The sequence below is a fragment of the Schistocerca serialis genome, chromosome 1, assembly GCF_023864345.2.
Source record: "Schistocerca serialis cubense isolate TAMUIC-IGC-003099 chromosome 1, iqSchSeri2.2, whole genome shotgun sequence".
Taxonomy (NCBI): domain Eukaryota; kingdom Metazoa; phylum Arthropoda; class Insecta; order Orthoptera; family Acrididae; genus Schistocerca; species Schistocerca serialis.
The window spans coordinates 149,413,710-149,440,559 of NC_064638.1; positions in this window are offsets into that span (position 1 = coordinate 149,413,710).

Genomic DNA, 26,850 nt, shown 5'->3' on the forward strand with positions numbered 1-26,850 from the left:
AGTGGTTGGTGGGCCAGGTCGTCCATAGACAGCCCTTTCCAATCTATCCCAGGCATTTTCGGTGGGGTTCATGTCTTGAGAACATGCTGCCCAGTCTAGTCGAGCGACGTCGTCATCCTGAAGAAAGTCATTCACAAGAAGTGCACGTTAGGGGCGCGAATTGTCATCCATGAAGATGACTGCATCACCAATATGCTGCCGATGTGGTTGCACTATCGATCGGAGGATGGCATTCACGTATTGTGTAGCTGTTACGGCGCCTTCCGTGACCACCAGCGGCGTACGCCCACACCACATAACGCCACCCCAAAATAGCAGGGGGCCTCCACCTTGCTGCACTCGCTGGACAGTGTGTCTAAGGCGTTCAGCCTGGCCGGGTTGCCTCCAAACACGTCTGCGACGATTGTCTGATTGAAGGCATATGCGACACTCATTAGTGAAAAGAACTTGATGCTAATCCTGAGCGGTCCATTCGGAATGTTGTTGGGCTCATCTGTATCGCGCTGCATGGTGTCGTTGTTGCACAGATGGACCTCGCCATGGACGTCGGAAGTGACGTTGCTCATCATGCAGCCTATTGTGCACAGCTACGTCGTAACACGACGTCCTGTGGCTGCACGAAAAGCATTATTCAACGTGGTGGCGTTGCTGTCAGGGTTCCTCCGATCCATAATTCGTAGGTAGCGGTCTGAGTGAGGAATGTCATGGACATTTCCTGTCTCTGTATCTCTCCTCCATGTCCAAACAACAACGCTTTCATTCACTCCGAGACGCCTGGACACATCCCTTGTTGAGAGTCCTTCCTGGCACAATGTAATAATGCGGACGCGATCGTACTGCGGTATTGACCGTCTAGGCATGGTTGAACTACATACAACACGAGCCATGTACCTCCTTCCTGGTGGAATGACTGGAACTGATCGGCTATCGGATTCCCTCCGTCTAATAAGTGCTGCTCATGCGTAGTTGTTTACATCTTTGGGCGGGTTTAGTGACAACTCTTAACAGTCAAAGGGACTGTGACTGAGATAAAATTCACACGGTCAACGTCTGCCTTCAGGAGTTCTGGGAACCGGGGTGATTCAAAAATTTTTTTTTATGTGTAGTTTAAGTTGTATCATGGCCTTATGGCCAGACTGTTCCACTCCATGTTACACAGTATACTTCGGTTATACCTGTGCCTGCGTTCACAGGGAAATACCTACCTTCCAGCTAGCGTCCGTCCTTGATAAAGCTTATTGTCATGCTCTGAAACCAAAAAAATTATAGTCTGCAACAAGTTTGTTAACGTGGTAAATGAAAGCCAGTTGTAGTGACTTGGTTCGCGAAGGATGGGATTCGTAACGTGAACTCTGTCGGGGAGTGAAAGACGTATGAACAGCAAAAGTCGCTGACAGCTATAAACGGTGAAGTCTGAATCACTATTCCAGAAAAGTCCGTGGTGAAGCAAGGTCGGCATATCGTTAATATTAATGCGCATGACTATCAGCTGCCTACGCTAACAGCATCTACATGGTTGTTGAACGGATCTATAGCCTAGTGTGAGTACATCCTGAGACAGGGTCACGTGCCTGTGCGCCGTTTCCGAGATGGCAGAGTATTACGTTTGTTCAACAGGAGGTCTGTCTCTGACTCGCTGTTATTGTTGTCGTCGTCCGTCCGAAGGCTGGTTTGAGGGAGCTCTACACCCTACTTATCCTGTGCCGGTTTCTTCATCCCCGTAAAACTACTGCAGCGTACTTGTTTCCGAATTCTGAACCTCTTTATTGTATTCATATCTTGGTCTCCCCCTACGATCCCCCCCCCCCCTCTCTACTTTCCACCAAATCTAAGATGGTAACCCTTGATGTCTCATAACGTGTCCTATTAACCTGTCTCTTCTTTTAGTCAAGTTGTGCCACAAACTTTTTGCCTCCCCAATTCTTTTCAGTATCTCCTCGTTGGTATCGTGTCCGCCCTGGTAGCTGAGTGGTCAGCGTGACAGACTGTCAATCCTAAGGGCCCGGGTTCGATTCCCGGCTGGGTCGGAAATTTTCTCCGCTCAGGGACTGGGTGTTGTGTTGTCCTAATCATCATCATTTCATCCCCATCGACGCGCAGGTCGCCGAAGTGGCGTCAAACCGAAAGACATGCACCAGGCGAACGGTCTACCCGACGGGAGGCCCTAGCCACACGACATTTCCATTGGTATCGTCACCTAACCAACTAATCTTCAGCCTACTTCTGTAGCACCACATTTCGAAAACTATTTATCGTCCATGTCTCACTTCTATACATGACTACACTGTAGATAAATACTTTCAGAAAAGACTTCCCAGTACTTAAATCTATATTCCATGTTAACAAATTTCTCTTCGTCCAAAACTGCTTTTTGCCACTGTCAGTCTGCGTTTTATATCCTATCCTTTTTGGCCATCGTCAGTTACTTTGCTGCCCAAATAGCGAAACTCATCTGCTACTTTAAGTGGCTAGTTTCCTAATCTAATTCTCTCAGCACCACTTGATGTAATTCAACTACATTCGATTATTATTATTTTGCTTTTGTTGATATTCATCTTATACCCTCCTTTCAAGATACTGTCAATGTGGTTCAACTGCTCTTCCAAGTTCTTTGCTGTCTTTGACAGAATTGCAGTGGTATCAGCCAACTTTCAAGTTTTTATTTCTTCCCCTTTAATTTTAATTTCTACTCCAAAATTTCCTTTGCTTTCCTTTACTGCTTGCTCAGCGTACACGCTGAATAACGTCGGGGATAGGCTACAACCACGTTTCACTGCATTCTCAACCACTCGTCACCTTCTTGACCGGCGATTTTTATAACTGCTGTCTGTTTTCGGTAGAAGTTGTACACAGCCTTTCTACTAAAACTAAATTCCGTCCGAACAGCTCTGGGAATACCCTAATGGTACTGACCGACCGCCGTGTCATCCTGAGCCTGTAACTGGATGCTGATGTGGAGGGGCGTATGGTCGGCACATCAGACTCCAGGCCGTTGTCAGTTTTCGTGACCGGAGCCACTACATCTCAATCAAGTATATCCTCAATTTGCCTCACAAGAGGTCAGTGCACCCCTCTTCCAGCAGCGTACGGCAGACCGGACAGTCAGTCAAACAATGGCTAGCCAAGCCTGACAGCGCTTAATCTCCGTCATCTGACGGGAACTGGTGTTACCACTGCGGCAAGGCCATTGGCAAATAGCCTTTCGTTTCCTGTATTTTACCTCTATTACCATCAGAATTTCAAATACATTGTTCCATTCAACATTATCACATACTTTATCTGCGTGTGCAAGTGCTATATACTAGGTTTGGCTTTCCTTAATCTATTCTCTAAGATAAGTCGTAGAGTCAGTACAGCCTTGTTTGTTCCTACATTTCTCCAGGATCGAAATTCACCTCCCCCGAAGTTGGAATCTACCAGTTTTCCATTCTTCCTTAAAGAATTCGTGCTAGTGTTTTGCTTATTAAACTGATAATTGGAAAATTTTCGCTGTTTTCCTTGGAAATGGAATTACTACATTCTTCTTGAAGTCTGAGCGTATCTCATACATTCTGCACACCAGTTGGAGTGCTGTCATGGCAGGTCTCACAAGGCTATCAATAGATCTGAAGGAAAGTCTACTCCCGGAGCTTTGTTTCGACTTAGGTCTTTTGGTACTCATCCAATTCTTCTCGCAGTATCATATTTCACATCTCATCTGCATCTATATCCTCTTCCTTTTCCAAAATATTACCATCGATTCGTCTCCATTGTACAGACCCTCTGTATACTCCTGCCACCTTTTTTAGACGTTTGTATTCTCTTTACCTCGCTTTTTTGGTGCATTTTCATATTTTATCCTTTAATCAGTTAAATTCAATATCTCCTGTGTTATCAGAAGATTTGTATTATGTCTTGTCTCTTTACCTATTTGATCCTCTGCTGCTCTCACTATATCATCACTCATTTGTCTTCTACTGTACTCCTTTCCCCTGTCGTAGTCAACTGTTGCCAAGTGCTCCCTCTGAAACTCTCAACGACCTATGGTTCTTTCAACTTATTCAGTCCCATCTCCTTAATTCCATACGCAAATTCTACCGTTTTAGTGCACAGTCCATCACCAATAAATAGTGCACACAGTCGAAATCCGCCTCTGGAAATGTATTACAATTTAAAACCTGGTTCCTAAATTTCTCTGTTACCATTATATAATCAATCTGAAACCTGCCAATGTCTCTGCGTCTCTTTCACATATACAAGTTTCTCTGATGATTCTTAAACCAAGTGTTAGCTATGATTAAATTATACTTTGTGCAAAGTTTACCAGGTGGCTTCCTCTTTCATTTCTTTACACCAGCCCATATTAACCCACTATTTTTCCTTCTCTGCTTTTTCCTATTATCGATATCCATTCCGCCATCACAACTAAATTTTCGTCTCCCTTAACTATCTCAATAATTTATCTCATCATACAGTCCTTCCATTTGTTCATGACCTGAGGAACTATTTGGCATAAGACTTGAACTACTGTTGTGGGTATGGGCTTCGTGTCTATCTTGCCTACGACAATGTGTTCGGTATGCTCTTCATAGTAGCTTACCCGCATTCCTATTCTCTTCTTCGCGTGTGTTTCCTAAAGAGGGGCATCAGCCTTTTCAGTAGTTACAGGGGCAACAGTCTGGATGATTGACTGTGATGTGTTGGCAATTGTGCCAACACCTTGTAGATAGAGGAGGCCGAAATGCACGCTATCTAACGCAGACGGGCGTGAATTCTGGAACAGGATAAGTAGTGAATGCTAATAAGAAAAGTATGCAGCTCCTCGAATACTTAACTTTTAATCCTTTGGTTTACAACGTTCTTGATGAGACATTTTATACGATAACTATCAAACTATGTAAGGCTAATGGCGCCTTGCTAGGTCGTAGCCATTGACTTAGCTGAAGGCTATTCTAACTGTCTCTCGGCAAATGAGAGAAAGGCCTCGTCAGTGTAGTCGCTAGCAAAGTCGTCGTACAACTGGGGCGAGTGCTAGCCCGTAACTCGAGACCTGCCTTGTGGTGGCGCTCGGTCTGCGATCACACAGTGGCGACACGCGGGTCCGACATGTACTAAATGGACCGCGGCCGATTTAAGCTACCACCTAGCAAGTGTGGTGTCTGGCTGTCACACCACAGACTGATCTGGCCTTGTAACACTAACCAAAACGGCCTTGCTGTGCTGGTACTACGAGCGGCTGAAAGAAAGGGGAAACTACAGCCGTAATTTTTCCCGAGGGCATGCAGCTTTACTGTATGGTTAAATGATGATGGCGTCCTCTTGGGTAAAACATTAAGGTGGTAAAATAGACCCCCTTTCGGATCTCCGGTCGGGGACTACTCGAGAGGGTGTCGTTATCAGGAGAAAGAAAACTGGCGTTCTACGGATCGGAGCGTGGAATGTCAGATCCCTTAATTGGGCAGGCAGGTTAGAAAATTTAAAAAGGGAAATGGATAGATTAAAGTTAGATATAGTGGGAATTACTGAAGTTCGGTGGCAGGAGGAACAAGACTTTTGGTCGGGTGAATACAGGGTTATAAATACTAAATCAAATAATGGCAATGCGGGAGTAGGTTTAATAATGAATAAAAAAAATAGGACTGCTGGTAAGCTACTACAAACAGCATAGTGAACGCATTATTGTGGCCAAGATAGACACGAAGCCCACGCCTATACAGTAGTACAAGTTTATATGCCAACTAGCTCTGCAGATGATGAAGAAATTCATGAAATATGTGATGAGGTAAAAGAAAAAATTCAGGTAGTGAAGGGTGACGAAAATTTTATAGACACGGGTAATTGGAATTCGAGGGTAGGAAAAGGGAGAGAAGGAAACATAGTAGGTGAATATGGATTGGGGTAAGAAATGAAAGAGCAAGCCGTCTGGTAGAATTTTGCACAGAGCACAACTTAATCATAGCTAGCACTTGGTTCAAGAATCATAAAATAAGGTTGTATACATGGAAGAATCCTGGAGATACTAGAAGGTATCAGATAGATTATATAATGGTAAGACAGAGATTTAGGAACTAGGTTTTAAATTGTAAGACATTTCCAGGGGCAGGTGTGGACTCTGACCAAAATCTATTGGTTATGAACTGTAGATTAAAACTGAAGAAACTGCAAAAAGGTGAGAATGTAAGGAGATGGGACCTGGATAAACTGACCAAACAAGAGGTTGTACAGTGTTTCAGGGAGAGCATAAGGGAACAATTGATAGGAATGGGGGAACGAAATACAGTAGAAGAAGAATGGGTAGCTTTGAGGGATGAAATAGTGAAGGCAGCAGAGGATCAAGTAGATAAAAAAACGAGGGCTAGTAGAAATCCTTGGGTAACAGAATAAATATTGAATTTAATTGATGAAAGGAGAAAATATAAAAATGCAGTAAATGAAGCAGGCAAAAAAGAATAGAAACGTCTCAAAAATTAGATCGACAGGAAGTGCAACATGGCTAAGCAGGGATTGCTAGAGGACAAATGTAAGGATGTAGAGGCTTATCTCACTAGGGATAAGATAGATACTGCCTACAGGAAAATTAAAGAGACCTTTAGGGATAAGAGAACCACTTGTATAAATATCAAGAGCTCAGATGGCAACCCAGTTCTAAGCAAAGAAAGGAAAGCAGAAAGGTGGAAGGAGTATATAGAGGGTCTATACAGGGACGATGTACTTGAGGACAATATTATGGAAATGGAAGAGAAACTAGGTGACGATGAAATGCCAGATACGATACTGCGTGAAGAGTTTCTCAGAGCACTGAAGGACCTGAGTCGAAACAAGACCCACGGAGTACACAACATTCCATTAGAACTACTGACGGCCTTTGGAGAGCCAGTCTTGACAAAACTCTACCATCTGGTGTCAAGACGTATGAGACAGGTGAAATACCCTCAGACTTCAAGAAGAATATAGTAATTCCAATCCCAAAGAAAGCAGGTATTGACAGATGTGAAAATTACCGAACTATCAGTTTAACAAGTCACAGCTGCAAAATACTAACACGAATTCTTTACAGACGAATGGAAAAACTGGTAGAAGCAGACCTCGGGGAAGATCAGTTTGGATTCCGTAGGAATATTGGAACACATGAGGCAATACTGACCCTACCACTTATCTTAGAAGAAAGATAAAGGAATGGCAAAACCTACGTTTCTAGCATTTGTAGACTTAGGGAAAACTTTTGACAATGTTGATTGGAATACTCTCTTTCGAATTATAAAGCTGGCACGGGTAAAATACAGGGAGCGAAAGGCTATTTACAATTTGTACAGAAACCTCATGGCAGTTATAAGAGTCGAGGGGCGTGAAAGGGCGGCAGTGTTTGGGAAGGGAGTGAGACATGGTTGTAGCCTCTCCCGGATGTTATTCAATCTGTATATTGAGGAAGCAGTAAAGGAAACAAAAGAAAAATTCGGAGTAGCTATTAAAATCCATGGAGAAGAAATAAAAACTTCGAGGTTCGCCGATGACATTGTAGTTCTGTCAGAGACAGCAAAGGACTTGGAAGAGCAGTTGAACGGAATGGACAGTTTCTTGAAAGGAGGCTATAAGATGAATATCAACTAAAGCAAAACGAGGATAATGGAATGTAGTCGAAATAAGTCGGGCGATGCTGAGGGAATTAGATTAGGAAATGAGACACTTAAAGTAGTAAAGGAATTTGCTATTTGGGGAGCAAATAACTGATGATGGTCGAAGTAGAGAAGATATAAAATGTAGACTGGCAATGGCAAGGAAAGCGTTTCTGAAGAAGAGAAATTTGTTAACATCGAGTATAGATTTAAGTGACAGGAAGTCATTTATTAAAGTATTTGTATGGAGTGTATCCATGTATGGAATTGAAATATGAACGATAAATAGTTTGGACAAGAAGAGAATAGAAGCTTTCGAAATGTGGTCCTACACAAGAATGCTGAAGATTAGATGGGTAGATCACATAACTAATGAGGAGGTATTGAATAGAATTGGCGAGGAATTTGTGGCACAACTTGACAAGAAGAAGAGACCGGTTGGTAGGACATGTTCTGAGGCATCAAGTGATCACAAATTTAGCATTGGAGGGCAGCGTGGAGGGTAAGAATCGTAGAGGGAGACCAAGAGATGAATACACTAAGCAGATTCAGAAGGATGTAGTTTGCAGTAAGTACTGGGAGATGAAGAAGCTTGCACAAGATAGGGTAGCATGGATAGCTGCATCAAACCAGTCTCAGGACTGAAGACAACAACAACAACAACAACAACATATTCATTATTCAAGCCACTACTGCAGTACCCCATTTAACTTTGTATTTATAACTCTGTATTCACCTGACCACCCAACTTCGCTAATTCCCACTTTATCTAACTTCAGCTACCCATTTCCATTTTTCAATTTTCTAACCTCCCTGCACGATTTAGGGATCCAGTATTCCAAGCACTGATCCGCAGAACGTTAGTTTTGTTTCTCCAGATGACAGATAGAGTAGAGCTGCATGCCCTCGTGAAAAATTAAGGATGTATTTCCGCCTTGTTTTCAGCTGTTCGCGGTACCACTACAGTAACAGCGATATGGTTGATATTACAATGCCAGCTCAGTCAATCATCCAGACTGTTGCCCCTGTAATTACTAAAACGGCTGTTGCCCATCTTCAGGAAGCACATGGTTGTCTTGCCTGTCAAAAGATAAGATACCCTTCCACTAGATAAGTCACTTTTCCACTGTGGTTTCACCAACAGTACAGCTGTCTGTATCACTGAGGCACGCAAGCCACCCACCGACGTCCTTGTTTTAAGGTGGTGGCGGGGCAGCTGACTCTCAATGGAGAGCGATTTGCAGTAGTACTACAACATCCAGTGGCAATGTGATATCGTCGTACAGTATGGACAAAGGGATTCTGACAGTGGTACCATTCCTATCCGACCAGCCACGTCCCTACTTCAACTGAGCATTACTGGTTTATTTACGTTGATAAAAATATGCGCTATAACCACAGACATTTAATACCGTATCCATTCCAGTGGCAACACAAGTATCTGACTTGATTTTACATGTCAGAATTCTCGACTACACGGGCCTCTTTATCTAGACGAATACTTTAATGTACAGGGGGGAAATAACTCTCCGTTTAGAGGAGCCAACGATAACATCAGACTTGAAATGTCCCTTACAAACCTGAGAAGTTGTCAACTGACTGGATCCGTGTTACGGTAGACACGTGTTTGGTTTGACAAGAAGCCGACAATGATCGTCAGTCTTGAAAAATCCGTGAAACGGAGGAACTGAAACATATGTCTCACTGCAGAGTCGTAGACCACTCTATGCAAGTGTGACAGTGAAACACCTGTTCCCATGTGTTATTAAGTAAGACACTGCCGCAGTATTTCAGAGATCGTGCTCTAGTCGTCGCGGACGATGGAATAATTGGGAGTATCATATAGCCGGTTTAGTCGTCAGACTCCATAGGGATTGCAGTTTGCACAGTCAATCAAAGATTGTGACCAACCTCTTAGGATGTGCAGGTGTTAGGATTTTCTCGTATCACTTGGTTGGAGGAGTAGAAGCTTAGTTCAGGAGTAAAGCCAAAGTGAAGTCAGTCTGCAGCTGCCCACTTTATTAAAGATGGCGACTCTCTCTGGGGCGTCCCACGACCTCCTCTCCCTCGAGTATAGATGTGGCAATGTCGGATGACATTATGTGAACTGGTGGGAAAAAGGGTAAGTCAGTGTTGAGCTGCTAGAGAGGAAGGACGTAAGGTACTGCCTTTATTTGCCTATTTTGGTGAGGAATGTGTATGTGGCGCTGTTTTCCTGCTACTGGATCGTCCTACAGCTGCCTCCACCCTCCGCACCTCCCTGTGGTACCACATTCCGCCGGCCCCCGCCCTCACTTTTTCCGACAGCTCGCATTTATGTTCGGCACAAAGTGTGAAGACTGACTGCTCTAGTCCACAATACCGCCACCAGAGGGTGCTCGAAGCCGTCCTATTGCCACCCGCACTGCCACTTGTGAACTTGCGGGGAAACGCCTAGAATGGGAGCTACTGTCTCCATTTTTGGCTGGAAATGTGTTCAGCTGACGAGAGGTTAGTCTGGAACAAAGATGAGTTTAACAACTGTATTATCTGTAAGCATATAGCTGAGAATTGTGTCTATAGCCTCCTACACGAGGAATGGAAGGAGATGATAATGGAGGAGCGTAGCAGGAATACTTTTCAGCAAATAATGGTGATGCAGTGGGATGTACTGAAGATACATTTGACAAACCATAGAGATTGTTGCCTGTGCTGGAGCTGTTCACAGTTTCGGAGACGACCTCGCAATCCGCGACCATCCCCAGCCGTCCCTTCTTGCCGACCACCCATGTTTCACTGTGTGACGTCGGAGTCTGCTACAAAGGCCTCGCGCTGCGTTGCTGTGTGGCCTGCTCGACAAACAACCTGCAGCCCTCATGCTCGTAATTCAAATAAACGGTGCTCTCTTTATCTCTCGGCAACTTCGTCCTATCCCACTGCCCACGAGAGGTCACTGTGGTATAGCTGCTGCAGAACTTGTATACAAATATACAGGGTGAGTCAGCAGGAAAGATACATGCTTCGAGGGGTAATAGTATTAATGATTCTGAACAAAAAACTTCATATGGACGTATGCCCTATTCCGAATTGTTTCCGAGGCAGAACTCATTTAATATCACCTTTATACGATTTTCTTTAATTACTCGAAAACCGACCCTCCAGCGAAAACGTGTCGCAGTACAAAATTAAACTACGAGTTAAATTTCCTACAAAAAGTGTCCCAATCATTTTATTCTCTACAACTAATGCTTTGTGTGAAGAGAGCGCTAGAATGTCGAAAATCTGGCTCGACGTGCGTGCACTGCAGCTTACGTAGTTTTTGTAGGCCAATTGAGGTAGCATATTGAAGTAGCAAGTTGAGACGAACAGTCTGATGCGGGACACTTGTAGTCTATCAAGTCGGGAAACTACCTCAAATTGGCCTACAAAAACTACATAAGCTACAGCGCGTTGGCGTCGAGTAAGTTTTTCAAGATTCTCGCGCCCTCTTCGCACACATCATTAGTTATAGGGGAGAAATGAATGGTGCCATCTTTGTAGGAAATTTAATATTGTTTAATTTTTTACTGCGACACGTTTTCGCTGGATGGTCCGGTTTTCTAGTTGTTCAAAAAAACGTACAAAAGTGAGATTAATTGTGTTCTATCTTGGAAACCATGTAAAGGAATGATAGGACAACAAATGAGCACCTGAGTGTAGGCAGAGTTGCCTCCTACCATTCTGCAAGTGAAATAGCTGCTTAGGAACTTGTATACGTCCATATGAAGTTTTTTGTTCAGAATCATTAATACTATCTCCCCTCGAAGCATGTAACTTTCCTCCTGACTCATCCTGTATTTTAAGAAAGGATAGGACAACAAATGATCACTTAAGTGTAGGCAGAGTTGCCTCCTACAAGTATACAAGTGAAATAGCTGCTTAGTAACTTGTATACAGATGCATGGTGAAAAGGGATGAGACCGCAAACTATCACAGAAGTGTAGGAACACCGATAAACGCTACTGCAACTGTTCGAAAATGCTTTACTACTTAAATTACACATCAAAATTGTCATGAAAAAACCACCACTCATTAACAATGAGCCATAATGCAACAGACCAACTCGGAATTGAGAAAAATTATGGTAATAACACAACTACCACAAAAACTGACCCCACGTGATCTCACCATGAGTGAGTGTCGGTACCTGCACGCGTTTTCACCTCCGTGTGCAGATACGAACTAACAAGCTTAGAAATAGTCTTACATCCCCTTCTCCCTCCCTTGCCCCGCCCCCCCCCCTCCCCACCTCCATAGGTAGGGATACGGATTTTCGAGACGTGTTCTAACCTGTCGCTGATTGTACACAAAAAGGTCTACCTGCTTTCACTGATGTACTGTTGCCAGTCAGCAAAAATCAGTCACAGATGGGCAAAAGACTCAAGAGTAGGACGCTTCCTTCAAGCCGTTAACGTATTTCTCTGAAAGACTGGCTCCTCTGGAACAATAGCGAGCGGTTAACTGCGGCTTGCCTTGAAACATTCTGGAAGCGCTAGCGCTCTCTGAAACTGGTCCTCGGCTAAGTAAAATTGTACTCATGCAGGGGAAAAAAAAAACCGCTGAAATAATTCGGCCTCATAAATGGGATTCACATGGGTCTTTGCACTAGTCGTGTCACTGTGAGCTGATATGCCCACTCTGCCCTCCCTCCCCCCCGGTACCCCACTGGCGCAGAACAGTGTCATCACTGTATGCAGTTATAACCCGTCAACGCTCACGTTTCTATTGTGCTACCTCTTCATGTAAACTGTCGAAAGGCTGTCTGGTAGAAATTTCAGACTTTCTACGGTAAAGAATAACAACTTTCTGTGTGTGTGTGTTGTGTGCGTGCGTGTGTGTGTGTGTGTGTGTGTGTGTGTGTTTGTGTGCTTCTGTGTCCTCATATAATGTAGAAGGATGAGATATTCCGCTCAGCTCACAGAATCTCGTCATTAGAATATCCACCTAAGAAATATGCTAGTGGATAACGCTCTAGGTACATCCGTGGGTGGTTGAAACATGCTCCGGAAAGAATACACACACGTACACAGTCAGTGAGGGGTTTTGGTGTTAAAAGAGCGGCGTTCCTGCTGTATAGACGACGGATAAATAGACCGTGGAGGAGTTTTACACGGCGCACTAGTTCCTCATGGAGTAACACACTGCCTAAAGTGTTTCCATTCTTAACAGCTCAGCTGCTGTAATGTCAGCTAGTTTATTTAAAAAAGTGACTGAATAAATGCCAACACTCAGTTGCTGCATGAAGTATTACCATAGTGTATTCTGCAGCTGTGATTGTCTAGTGGCGAGCGTTGCTACCTCTGGATCACGGGGTCCCGGGTTCGATTCCGGGCTGCGTTGGGGATTTTCGCTGCCCGGGGACTGGATGTTTGTGTTGTTCTCATCATTTCGTCATCATCATCATCATCATCATTCGTGACAGTGTCTAGATTGGATTGGGTTAAATAAATGGAGTGTGTAAAAATTTGGACTTTGTACGGTCGTAGATGATTGCACAGTTGACCGCCCCACAAACCATACATCATCATCCAGCTGTGATTGTTATTCCAGCGATGACGATTATTGTACAGTCATATCTCGCCTCACATCGTGTGAAGAGTTTAGTCTAACGTTTTTGAAACGAATACTGCAAGAGTGCTAAATGTGGATATAATACTAAAATCAGTGAAATATCTAGCAAAATAAGCTTAAACTCATTCGCCAGGTGTGATTCTTATGCTTGCTACAACGAATATTGTACAGACAGTCCCCATTTCCCATCGCGTAATGGGTGTAGTCTTAAGCTTTTAAAACGAACACTCTGGTGACAACAACTTTAATAATGGATATAGTACCAAAATTAATGAAATCTGCAGCTAAATATCTATGAACTCGTGGTATGAACTTATGCTTTCTTTAATGAATATTGAACCGGTTATATTGAATATTACTTCGAATATACTACAAAATAAGCACTTGACACCATCCAACAGTCTTTAAATATACATTCAGCTAGCAGGTTCGACGCGTTATTGTGAGTTGAACACTTCGACAATAACATTACGCTAGTAGGATTAAAGAATAACACGATAACCAAGATTGAACGAATATTTCGGGCTGGATAGAGATGTTTCTCTTGTGAGTGGTGCCAGCGCGTCTTAGAAGGAGCCAGACGTAATTGTCTTGTAAACAAGCAACTGTTAAAAAAAAAAACACGATAGCAACATCTGTATTAAGCTGCGAATGCACAATAGCCCTGGATCTACAGGAAGACGAAGTAAACAACAGATGCAAGTATCGCTGTGTCTATTTCTACGTTAAAATTGTACGTGGTTTTGTAAATCGTGGTTGTAAGTATGTTAACGAGGTATCGTATTGCTTTCTATGGTCCATTAAGGAGCTACGGTCTTTCACTACCAGCTACAAATACCGCACTTAACTTTGATTGTGGTCACATTAACTGCTTATTAAACACTCTATGGAAAGTGCAGGACCGTGTCACGAGAAAACAGAACGCCACATGATGCAAGGTCGTAATACAGTGTAATTAGTAAGTGATTACATCTCCACAGGATTGTGGATCATAGAGAATGATGCTAGACGGAGAATGTACACCTAAAACAGATGCTGTGCCATGTGAGGAATTACTCAAAATGTAGCGGTGGCTCGGGCATTGGATTGACATCGTAAGAAAAGCACAAAATCCCACGACTAATTCCACAGCTTTCTAGCAAAAACATTTAGTCTGCGAAGTGGAATCACGTCTTTCCAGTCAACCATAAGCTTGTGTTGGAGATGTCTTTTTATGATTACCACATCAATTGGTGAATTATATCCATCGCACACCAGTCCCTATTTAGAAGAAAGGTGCCCCTCTTTGACCTTTCTACAGCTTATCACTTTCTGCATCTGGTCGAGCAAATGACCGCTCTGAGTTAATGCGACTGGAGCGCGTATTCGGAAAACGAAAGTGTGTTGTCATGTATCCTCCGATCGTGTACACGGTGGAAGACCACTGATAAACATTGCTGCCTCCCATAACACGAGGCAGTAGAAAAAGTAGGTGTGAGCATTTACGGTGCTGTTTCTTACTGTCGAATTTAGAACACTTCAAATCATACAGAAAATGGAAGAAGGATGAGGAGTTTGCTCCTGCTCACAAAAAAATGGTTCAAATGGCTCTGAGCACTATGGGACTTAACATCTGTGGTCATAAGTCCCCTAGAACTTAGAACTACTTAAACCTAACTAACCTAAGGACATCACGCACATCCATGCCCGAGGCAGGATTCGAACCTGCGACCGTAGCAGTCGCGCGGTTTCGAACTGAGTCCTGCTCACAGCAGCGTTTACAAACTACAGGTACCACCGTCTGAAGTAGACGGCTAGAGTTGCAAACGCATTATGCATCCAGTAATATAACCATTTTTTGTGCTATGGTATCAGAGGGCATGACCTCAAAATCCGTGGACACTGTCAACGCTACTATGACACTGCGCGTAACAGGATGTAGAGGAACGCTTGTTACGAGAGGATATTCGGCGCCTACCATTCCAATGCCGTCACTACCGTTCCGCGTGAACTAGTTCCTAACCACAGCAGCACAGCTGTCGTAAATTACGGGTACATTTCTGGCATTCAGATCAAACTATTTCGTTGGTTAATGGAATTGACTGTCATTTGAGGAGCACTACTCTAACGATATTCAATTACACGTTTATTGATCGGTGTGTGTGTGTGTGTGTGTGTGTGTGTGTGTGTGTGTGCGTGCGTCGCGCGACCGCTACGGTCGCAGGTTCAAATCCTGCCTCGGGCATGGATGTGTGTGATGTCCTTAGGTTAGTTAGGTTTAAGTAGTTCTAAGCTCCAGGGGACTGATGACCTTAGATGTTAAGTCCCATAGTGCTCAGAGCCATTTTTGTGTGTGTGTGTGTGTGTGTGTGTTTTGACGGAGACCTAAAATGCACTCGAAAGTGTTAATGCGCGGTTTACCAACTTCGATTGGAACAAGCACATACATGTACTGTCCCAGCCTGATTCTAGTCATTACAGAAACTTGGCGCTGCACCCCTAGTGAAATACGAAGAGGCTACAATCACATTTTTTATCTGCAGATACCTTATCCAGGCTAAATACGGTGTCATCTCACCTCCTGAGTTATTTTTAAATAGTTATTTGGTTATAAGTAGATGGCGCCTCTCTCCTCCTAAAACACACTGGTGCAACTCACAAGAGAAATCGTATCTATCCATCCTGTTTAGTCCGACCAGCATTACGTTATTGTTGAACACTTCTACTCATCATAGTGTTTAAGGACTGTTGGATGGTGTCAAGTGTTTATTTTGTAGTATATGCAACAGAAGGTTCAAAATTCTCGGTTCAGTACTCACTACAGCAAGGATAATTTCATACAATGAGAGTGAGTTTACACTTCTTTAGCTGGATATTTCATTGATTTTATTATTATATGCACAACCAGTTCTCAAAGCTTAAGACACAACCATTTATACGACGTAAAGTAATGTCTGTCTGTACAATATTCGTTGTAGCAGGCATAAGAAACGCCATACTCCATGCAGCAAATGAGTATTGGCGGTCATTCAGTCACTTTTTTTAAATGAATAAGCTGACATTAAAGTAATTGAGCTGTCAAGAACGGCAACACTTTTGGCTGACAGACTGTTACTTCAAGAGGAGCAAGTGAGCTGCGTAAAATTCCTCCACCGTCTATCAGCCAGAATGCCGCTCTTTCGACACCAACATTCCTCAATGATTGCGTGTGTGTATTCCTTTTAGAGCAAGTTTCAGCCACCCATGGATGTACCTAGATCGTCGTCAACAAGCATTTTACTAAGGTGGAAGCCCTGAAATGTCTACCGTACAACCTTTTTACAGTTTACATGAAGAGATAGACTAAACGCAAGCGATGTCGGGTTGCAGCCGCATCCAGCGATAGACACCACCTGTTGGAGGGGCAAAGCGGGTTGATCGACGCATAGTGAGACGACTAGCATAAAGTTCCGAGTTTGTTTCATTAACACAGGGCGTATTATTTGAATATTTTCCTTACATGAGCTTGATTTTGCTTAGCCAAGGACCACTTTCAAACAGTGCCCGCACATCCGGAACGTTCGAAAACACGTCACTGTTTACCATTCCGTCCTTCATCTGCTATGGGTAGTCAGGTATTTTGCTATTGTTCCAGATGGGCCAGTCGTTGATAGAAATACGTTCAACGGCTTGCAGCAAGCGCCTGTTCTCGAGGCTTCTGTCCATCTGTGACTGATACCTGCAGACCGGAAACAGTATATCACTGAATGATCTCCTTGTGTACCATGAGCGACAGGATGGAATAGTCAAGGAAACATCCCTGTGTACGGCGGGGCAGCCGGCACCTGTGGGCGAGCGGTTCTAGGCGCTTCAGTCCAGAACCGAGCTGCTGCTACGTTCGCAAGTTCGAATCCTGCCTCGGGTATGCATGTGTGTGATGTCCTTAGGTTATCTAGTTCTAAGTGCTAGAGGACTGATGACCTCAGCTGTTATGTCCCATAGTGGCTAGAGCTCTTTTTACGGGGCAGGGCGGCGAGCGGGAGGGGGGGGAGGGCAGAAGGGAAGGAGAGGGGGGAGTGAAGGTAAGTAGGAGGGGAGGTAAGACTGTTTATTAAGCTAGATAGACTTTATCTGCATATCTAGGTGGTTCAAAAATTGGTTCAAATGGCTCTGAGCACTGTGCGACTTAACTTCTGAGGTCAACAGTCGCCTAGAACTTAGAACTAATTAAACCTAACTAACCTAAGGACATCACACACATCCATGCCCGAGGCAGGATTCGAACCTACGACCGTAGCGGTCGCTCGGTTCCAGACTGTAGCGCCTAGAACCGCGCGGCCTCTCCGGCCGGCCATATCGAGGTGAACACAATTACAGCTGCAGCCACTCTTTCCTGACGAAATCTTTTGTGATCGCTTTTGCAGCAGTTGTGTTATTACAACGATTTTTAACTATTCCCAGTGCGTTTGTTGCACTATGACCCATTGTTTATAAGTGGTGGTTTTTTCACGGGAATTTCGATTTCTTGTTAGAGCAGTGAAGCATTTTCGATCAGTTCTGATAGTGTTTACTGGCAATTCTACACTTCTGTGATAGTTTGATGTCCTATCCCTTCTTACAACGTATCTGTGTAGAAGTTCCTCAGCAGTTATATCAGGGTGACCTCTCAAGGGCAGTGAAATAGGACGAAGTTGCCGAGAAATAAAGAGAGCAAGGTGTATTTGAATTTCGAGCACCAGGGGTGCACACGATTCGTCGAGCAGGCCATACAGCAATGTACTGTGAAACGTTTGTAGCGAACTTCGACGTCAAACAGCGGGAGACAAGCGGTCAGTAAAAAGGGACAGTTGGGGACGCTGACTCGGGGGGCGAAGTTGTTTCTTGCACTATTGATTGATTGGCCATTTCAAAAAACATGAACAGCTCCAGCATAGGCAACCGTCTATATGAGTTCTTAAATGCATCTTCAATCCATCCCATTGCATCACCATTATTTACCGAGAAGTATTCCCGCTACGCTCGTCCATTATCACATTCTTCAATTCCTCATGTAGGAGGCTATGGGCATAGTCTTCAGCTACAGGTATATGCTTACAGGTAACACACTTATTAGACTCCTCTTTGTCCAACACTAACATCTCGTCAATTGAACACATTTCGCAACAAAATAAATTCAGTGCTTTCCACACCAGCCATTTTCCATCCAATTCACAGGCGGAGGCGGAGGATGGCTACAGGATACTTTCGAGCACAGTCTGGTGGCAATATTGTGCAGTAGAGTAGCCGATCTTTACACATCGAGGCGAAAATAAATACGCTCAATTCTAAAAAGGTGGCCCAGGCTGCGGGAGAAATTGGTATTGGTGGTGGGAGGGGGGACGGCAGCGAAGTATGAAGACCGCTGGAGGACAATCTAGCAGCAGGATAACACCACATTTCTCACCAAAATAACTAAAGAAAGAAAGTACCTTACATCCTTTCTCTCCATCTTCTGTGCACTGACTGATCCTTTTTCCTGCTAATTCACAAATGGGGAAGGGGAAGGGAATTGGGGTTGGGGGTGGCGTGGGTTAAGTGAGGGAGGAGAGCGTAAGTGGGGGAGGAGCAGGAGTTGGGGTAGTGATCACATGTGACACTGCCACTTCTACACCCCAGGGAGAGGAGGTAAAGGGTAATGGAACCCACACCAGGGAGAGCCACCATCTTGAATAAATTTGGCAAGACAACAGACTGGCACCACTTTGGCTTTATTCAACTACTCGGCTTTTCCTATATGATTTATTTTTCAGCAAAGTCATATACACTCTTAACAATAAACTGTCCACATTCAAAAGCCTCTAAAATGTGTTTCAACGTTCCAGCATGTGATTGATGCCATTAATACTTTTTTACCGTAATATTATGCAGGGTGAACATCAGAATTAAAATGAGTGATAATTCATATTACCACTGTTTTCTTTTTCCCTTTTTCTGGCCAGTTCTGCCTCTTGAAGGTGCATCCCCAGCTGTATTACTGTATAAAAGAATTACAATCTTCTTATAATAAGAAATCATAAATGAATGTTTTCAAAGCAATAAAAACTTCAAATGGTATCCTGTATAGATGCTGCTAAACGCCGTTGTGTTAAATAAACTTTAAAAACTTTTATTACAAATGCAATATTACACAATGATGTTGATCATCAATCGTGCCTGATGAGAATTGCGATCTTCCAAGGTTCAGCTATAAACGAAAATGAGTGACCCCTCGGTGGCAACCATCAACGAAAAGATTGTTAAACACCAATGGCGGGCGTCCTAATTAAAAGCCGTAATCTCAGAAAATGTGTGTGTTTATGTTACTGTAATGAAACAATGCAGTCGGTCAAGAACCAGGAATCTTTTATCAAAGTAATTAAATTACTTGCTCAAATAAACCGCAGTTGTAGGGGTCAGTAACTCTTCAATACGCGGGAGGAGTGCTCACCAGAATTCGCGCAGGAACGTGTACCGTTAGCTGGACATTAACGCTTGTAAAACGTTCGACAATGACGTTCGTTGGATGGATCAGATCGGCCCACCGAGAATCTAATGGACTTACATTCATTTTAAGTTTGATTTACTAATAACACTCTGCATAATATTATTGTATGAAAGTTGCAATTCAATCAGTCATCCATTATTTGTTCTTGTCCTACCTATTGAGTAATCCATGACGTTTCCACCATGACCGAAATGTTATTATCTACAACAGGTGTAACGATTGTTTTGGCAAATGATTCGCAAAAAAGAACTGTGGACCACGACGTCAGAGGTGGAACAGCAGATAGAGGGCTCACAGCTCCAAAAAAATCATGTTACAATTCACTTCTGAAGCTGAAAAACTGGCGAACAGTCACTGCGTCCAAAACAACAGGTTTTCATGGCATACAGAGGCCACCGCCTAGCTTATGTACTCTCCCGACCGTTTCTCAGAGGGAACAGAGATTGGTATACAATAACACTGCAATCATATGCTCATATCATGTAAATGGATCACGTTGAACTCGAAAACCACGGCAGCCGATTCACAGCGTTATTCGACGTGCGACCGTTTAGACAGATGGTGACGGTATTCTCGAACGAGGCCGTTCAAATTAAATTAAATGTTGCCTCCGACGTGTCTGCTGTCATTCATAACAGCGACCGGTACAACAAACCAGTGTGCCACCATAGGCATTTGTATGTTTGCCAACAATTCTATGCAGTCGGCCTGAACATTCTGCAAGACATTGCTTCCGAACAGTGTCAGAAGGAGACCAGGGCAGGATATTCATAAGTGTATAGAGGTGAGAGTCTTGTTGTGTAAGAAAGTAACGATATCGATGCAATACATGATTTAATTTGCCTCATAGGCGATCACTGTTAATCCAATTATTTCTTGTAGCCAATTATAGCTCTCGATGCGAATCCCACTGAAAATGTATGGAATTCTTTTTGATGACATGATGCTAGTAATCATCATTTTTCAGAATCCTTTGTACTCAACGAGCAGCGTTGCAAAGATAAATGTGGAATTCAGAGGCACCAACATAAGCAGTATTACAAATCTCTGTATATGCGGCATAGGTGTTCTTTCAGTAACATTTTTTATCGACGTTTCTCTTGCTGTGACCAACTGGCACTTACATCTCTTGTACTTGAAATATTTTTAAATTTTTTTTACATCATCTGTGTGTCTGGAATTGTATTTTCATTTTTATGCGTGATACGTCATTTTCTTCTAAACATTGACTAAGACTAATCACATTCGACACATATGTTGTTGAGATATTTAATGGCATTTCGTCAGTATCTTGAACCAGTGTACTGAGACAACCTTCATGAAACAAGTACACACGGCAGTTCAAGTATGAAGGAACGTTCAGGAAAATGAAATAGTGTCAAGTTCCATATACGAATTGGAGGCACCGGATCAGATAGCGGCAGTGATCAGAAAGTAGGCTTCCGGAGTGTACTGTAATACATATGATTCGTTTCAGGTACACGCAGAGAAAGACAATTTACAACTATTCTTTATGGATGAAATTTCGTTGTGTCTTTGATTGACGTCACTATTAAGCAATTGTCGCTCGAGAATGACGTTCAGTACTAAGGAACCAGAGAGGGTAAAAATAGGATAAACCGATAAAATATATTGAATTCATAGATCTGAAGAATATATGCTAATCTGACGTGAACTGAAGTGTCCATTATTGTTAGAGAGCGGGATATGAACAACATGAAGGATAGAACCAAACTGCAGTGGTCAGCACTTACGGAATTGTACAAGGGGCCAAAAGGGTGGAGGTGTTCATAGTTTGGGATTTCTCATGTCCTGTATGTCCAGAAGCCATGAGCGGAGTAAAGGGCTAATCCATGAATGAGTTTTTTGTCAGAGACATAAAATCACTATGACACTGATTGCTGATGACATAAGAATGGTCGCCAAAACTAAACAAGAAATGAGATAGATGCTTAGTGAAGAGTGTAATGTGCAAACAAACAAACAGAAAACTTCCGTAATGGGGCACTTACTTGGTGAACTTGCTGTGTTGGTAAATGTTAAACTTGGCTAAGAGATCCTTGAGAGGGTGTATGAATTTTGCTGTCCCGAAAATAGAATAGAAGAAGAAAAAAGTTGGAAGAAAGATAAAGCAATAAATTAAAAGAGCTATCTATAAAAAGAAGCAGCTGCTGTCATCCAAACATACAAACTCTGAAGCCACAAAAAGATTAATGGAAGCTATATTCTGTTCATAGCTCCGTATGGGTGTAACACGGGGACAAAGAGGAAGAGAGGAACGTAACAATTAAAGACTTTTGTATCGTAGTGATGGGAGAGGTAGCTGATGTTCAATGGAATGAAGACATACTGTGATAAATTAACGACGAACTTGCACTATAAAGCACAAAATGAATCGGAGAATTAGAATGCTTGGATACAGATTAGGACGTGAGGCTGAAAGCTGTAGCTGAGGGCCATTAGGAAGTAAACAATAAAAGGGACATACCTTGATAGCACAGTCTCTTGACCCATGATACAGCAGTTACGCAGCAATGAAGAAGTTAGCTTGCAAGCCTCAGGACTGGAGAACTCCTTCATATCAATCATGGAGTTAATTACCCAACGAACAACAGTGCGTACTATCAAATGTGTATATACATCGGGGACTACTATTTTACTGTTACTGATTGTTGTAAGGTTAGTGAGGTACATTGCCTTGCTACTATGTTACCAGCGCATGTCTGTCTGAAACACATATACCTTGCAAACCAACAGACACAGGAAAGCTGATGGATTCCGTCTTCCTATATGTCCTTTCCACATTATGCTTTACTGTCATCTAATAAATAAGATACAATAATAAGTGCTATATTCTCGATAAGAGGTAGTCTCTAAGAAATTTACTTTACTGATGTTATGTTGCCGCCTGATGTGTCACACAGAATTAGACTGCCACACGACAGGCGGTCTCTCCATGGCGCCACAAACGGTATGGCCAGTAGCCTCCTTGAAGGCACACGTGACAGAAAACGCTTTATGCTTCCGCTATAAGACTTCAGCGAGTCCAGTCCTCCGCCAACAGCTACGTCTGCCATCACTTGTGTACTGAAACCCCTACCAATTTGATGCTTCCGCCAAACAGACATAATTTTGACGCTGATACGTCGAGCGCAAAGTGAATGCAACCGCACATCGAGAGTCCACCATTTTCCCGTGTTAGCATACATTATCAGACGGTTCTCGCCTGCAGTCATCAGTCGTGGACCACATTCCTGCTACATTTATTTTCGAGGGCTAAGTTATGGTTTACAACACCAGTCGTTTTACTTGATGATTGTTCAGTAGGAAAGACAGTTATATCGATCACTTAATAAAGAAATCCCAAAGCGGTAACCAATATTCTGAGTATAGAAACATGAGCAGTTCATTGTTGTTGCTGTTGTGGTCTTCAGTCCTGAGACTGGTTTGATACAGCTCTCCACGCTACTCTATCCTGTGCAAGCTTCTTCATCTCCCAGTACCTACTGCAACCTACATCCTTCTGAATCTGCTTAGTGTATTCATCTCTTGGTCTCCCTCTACGATTTTTACCCTCCACGCTGCCGTCCAATGCTAAATTTGTGATCCCTTGATGCCTCAGAACATGTCCTACCAACCGATCCCTTCTTCTGGTCAAGTTGTGCCAGAAACTCCTCTTCTCCCCAATCCTATTCAGTACCTCCTCATTCGTTATGTGATCTACCCATCTAATCTTCAGCATTCTTCTGTAGCACCCCATTTCGTAAGCTTCTATTCTCTTCTTGTCTAAACTATTTATTGTCCATGTTTCACTTCCGTACATGGCCACACTCCATACAAATACTTTCAGAAACGACTTCCTAACACTTAAATCTATACCCGCAGTTAACAAATTTCTCTTCTTCAGAAACGTTTTCCTTGCCATTGCCAGTCTACATTTTATATCCTCTCTACTTCGACCATCATGAGTTATTTTGCTCCCCAAATACCAAAACTCCTTTACTGCTTTAAGTGTCTCATTTCCTAATCTAATTCCCTCAGCATCACCCGATTTAATTCGACTACATTCCATTACTCTCGTTTCGCTTTTGTTGATGTTCATCTTATATCCACCTTTCAAGACAATGTCCATTCCGTTCAACTGCTCTTCCAAGTCTTTTGCTATCTCTGACAGAATTACAGTGGCATCGGCGAACCTCAAAGTTTTTATTTCTTCTCCATGGATTTTAATACCTACTCCGAATTTTTCTTTTGTTTCCTTTACTTCTTGCTCAATATGCAGACTGAATAACATCGGGGAGAGGCTAGAACCCTGTCTCACTCCCATCGCAACCAATGCTTCCCTTTCATGTCCCTCGACTCTTATAACTGCCATCTGGTTTCTATACAAATTGTAAATATCTTTTCGCTCCCTGTATTTTGCTCCTGCCACCATCAGAATTTGAAAGAGAGGTTTCCAGTCAACATTGTCAAGAGCTTCCTCTAAGTCTACAAATGCTAGAAACGTAGGAGAAACGTAGGTTTACCTTTTCTTAATCTAGCTTCTAAAATAAGTCGTAGGGTCAGTATTGCCTCATGTGTCCCCATATTTCTACGGAATCCAAACTGATCTTCCCCAAGGTCGGCTTCTACCAGTTATTCCATTCGTATGTAAAGAATTCGCGTTAGTATTTTGCAGCCGTGACTTATTAAACTGATAGTGCGGTAATTTTCACATCTGTCGACGCCTGCTTTCTTTGGGATTGGAATTATTATATTCTTCTTGAAGTCTGAGGGTATTTCGCCTGTCTCATACATTTTGCTCACCAGATGGTAGAGTTTTGTCAGGACTAGCTCTCCCAAGGCTGTCAGTAGTTCTAATGGAATGTTGTCTACTCCCGGGGCCTTGTTTCGACTCAGGTCTTTCAGTACTCTGTCAAACTCTTCACCCAGTATCATATCTCCCATTTCATCTTCATCAACATCCTCTTCCATTTAGATAATATTGTCCTCAAGTACATCGCCCTTGTATAGACCCTCTATCTACTCTTTCTACCTTTCTGCTTTCCGTTCTTTGCTTAGAACTGGGTTTCCATCTGAGCTCTTGATATTCATACAAGTCGTTCTGTTTTCTCCAAAGGTCTCTTTAATTTTCCTGTAGGCAGAATCTATCTTACCTCTAGTGAGATAAGCCTCTATATCCTTACATTTGTCCTCTAGCTATGCCTGCTTAGCCATTTTGGACTTCCTGTCGATCTCATTTTTGAGACGTTTGTATTCCTTTTTGCCTGCTTTATTTAGTGCATTTTAATATTTTCTCCTTTCATCAATTAAATTCAATATTTCTTCTGTCACCCAAGGATTTCTATCAGCCTTCGTCTTTTTACCTACTTGATCCTCTGCTGCCTTCACTACTTCATCCCTCAAAGCCACCCATTCTTCTTCTACTGTATTTCTTTCCCCCATTCTTGTCAATTGTTCCCTTATGCTCTCCCTGAAACTCTGTACAACCTCTGGTTTAGTCAGTTTATCCAGGTCCCATCTCCTTAAATTCCCACCTTTTTGTAGTTTCTTCAGTTTTAATCTACAGTTCATAACCAATAGATTGTGGTCAGAGTCCACATCTGCCCCTGAAAATATCTTACAATTTAAAACCTGGTTCCTAAGTCTCTGTCTTACCATTATATAATCTATCTGATACCTTTTAGAATCTCGAAGGTCCTTCCATGTATACAACCTTCTTTGATGATTCTTGAACCAAGTTTTAGCTATAATTAAGTTGTTCTCTGCGCAAAATTCTACCAGACGGTTTGCTCTTTCATTTCTTACCCCCAATCCATATTCACCTACTACGTTTCCTTCTCTCCCTTTTCCTACTACCGAATTCCAGTCACCCATGACTATTAAATTTTCGTCTCCCTTCCATATCTGAATAATTTCTTTTATTTCATTTTACATTGCTTCAATTTTTTCGTCATCTGCAGAGCTAGTTCGCATATAGACTTGTACTACTGTCGTAGGTGTGGGCTTCGTGTCTATCTTGGTCACAACAATGCGTTCGCTGTGCTGTTTGAAGTAGGTTACCCTCATTCCTATTGTTTTATTCATTATTAATCCTACTTCTGCATTAACCCTATTTGATTTTGTATTTATCACCCAGTATTCACGTGACCAAAAGTCTTGTTCCTCCTGCCACCGAACTTCACTAATTCCCACTATATCCAACTTTAACCTATCCATTTCCGTTTTTAAATTTTCTAACCTACCTGCCCGATTAAGGTATCTGACATTCCACGCTCGGATCCGTAGAACGCCAGTTTTCTTTCTCCTGATAACGACGTCCTCCTGAGTAGTCCCCGCACGGAGATCCGAATGGGGGACATTTTATCTCCGGAATATTTTACCCAAGAGGACGACATCACAATTTATTCATACAGTAAAGCTGCATGCCCTCAGGAAAAATTACGGTTGTAGTTTCCCCTTGCTTTCAGCCGTTCGCAGTACCATCAGAGCAAGGCCGTTTTGGTTAGTGTTACAAGACCAGATCAGTCAATCATCCAGAGTGTTGCCCCTGCATCTACTGAAAAGGCTGCTGCCCCTCTTCAGGAACCACACGTTTGTCGGGCCTCTCAACAGATATCCCTCCGTTCTGGTTGAACCTACAGTACGGTTATCTGTATCGCTGAGGCACGCAAGCCTCCACACCAACGGCAAGGTCTATGGTTAATGGGGGGGGGGGGGGCGGGGGGGCGGGGGAGGGCAGTTCATTATCATCGTTCATTGACGATGCTGTTTTGTCGCACTGAGCTTATTATAGCTATGGAAAGAGTTATTGGGTGACGCGTCTTCTTGCTGTTCTGACGTTCCTCGTTAGTTGTAAGAGAAGTTTAATGTCGATGAAAAAGAACCCGACTGCCTTGGAATATCACGTTGGTTATTAGCTTCTTGAACATATCAAGTGCTTCAATACTCTCTTAAATTCTGATGATAGCAAGGATAAAATACACATTGCTTAAACCTGCTGCACGCTGCAAACTCGACTTAAGCTTTATTCAGCCTTATGTCTTCACTACGTTTCACATACTGAACTGAAACTTTGAGTTGCTATGCATATCTGTACACTAGTTTTAAAATATTATATTTACTCAAACATTTAACATGATTGCACTTTATTTTTTCCTATTCACCACTGTGTGTTCTAGGAAAAAA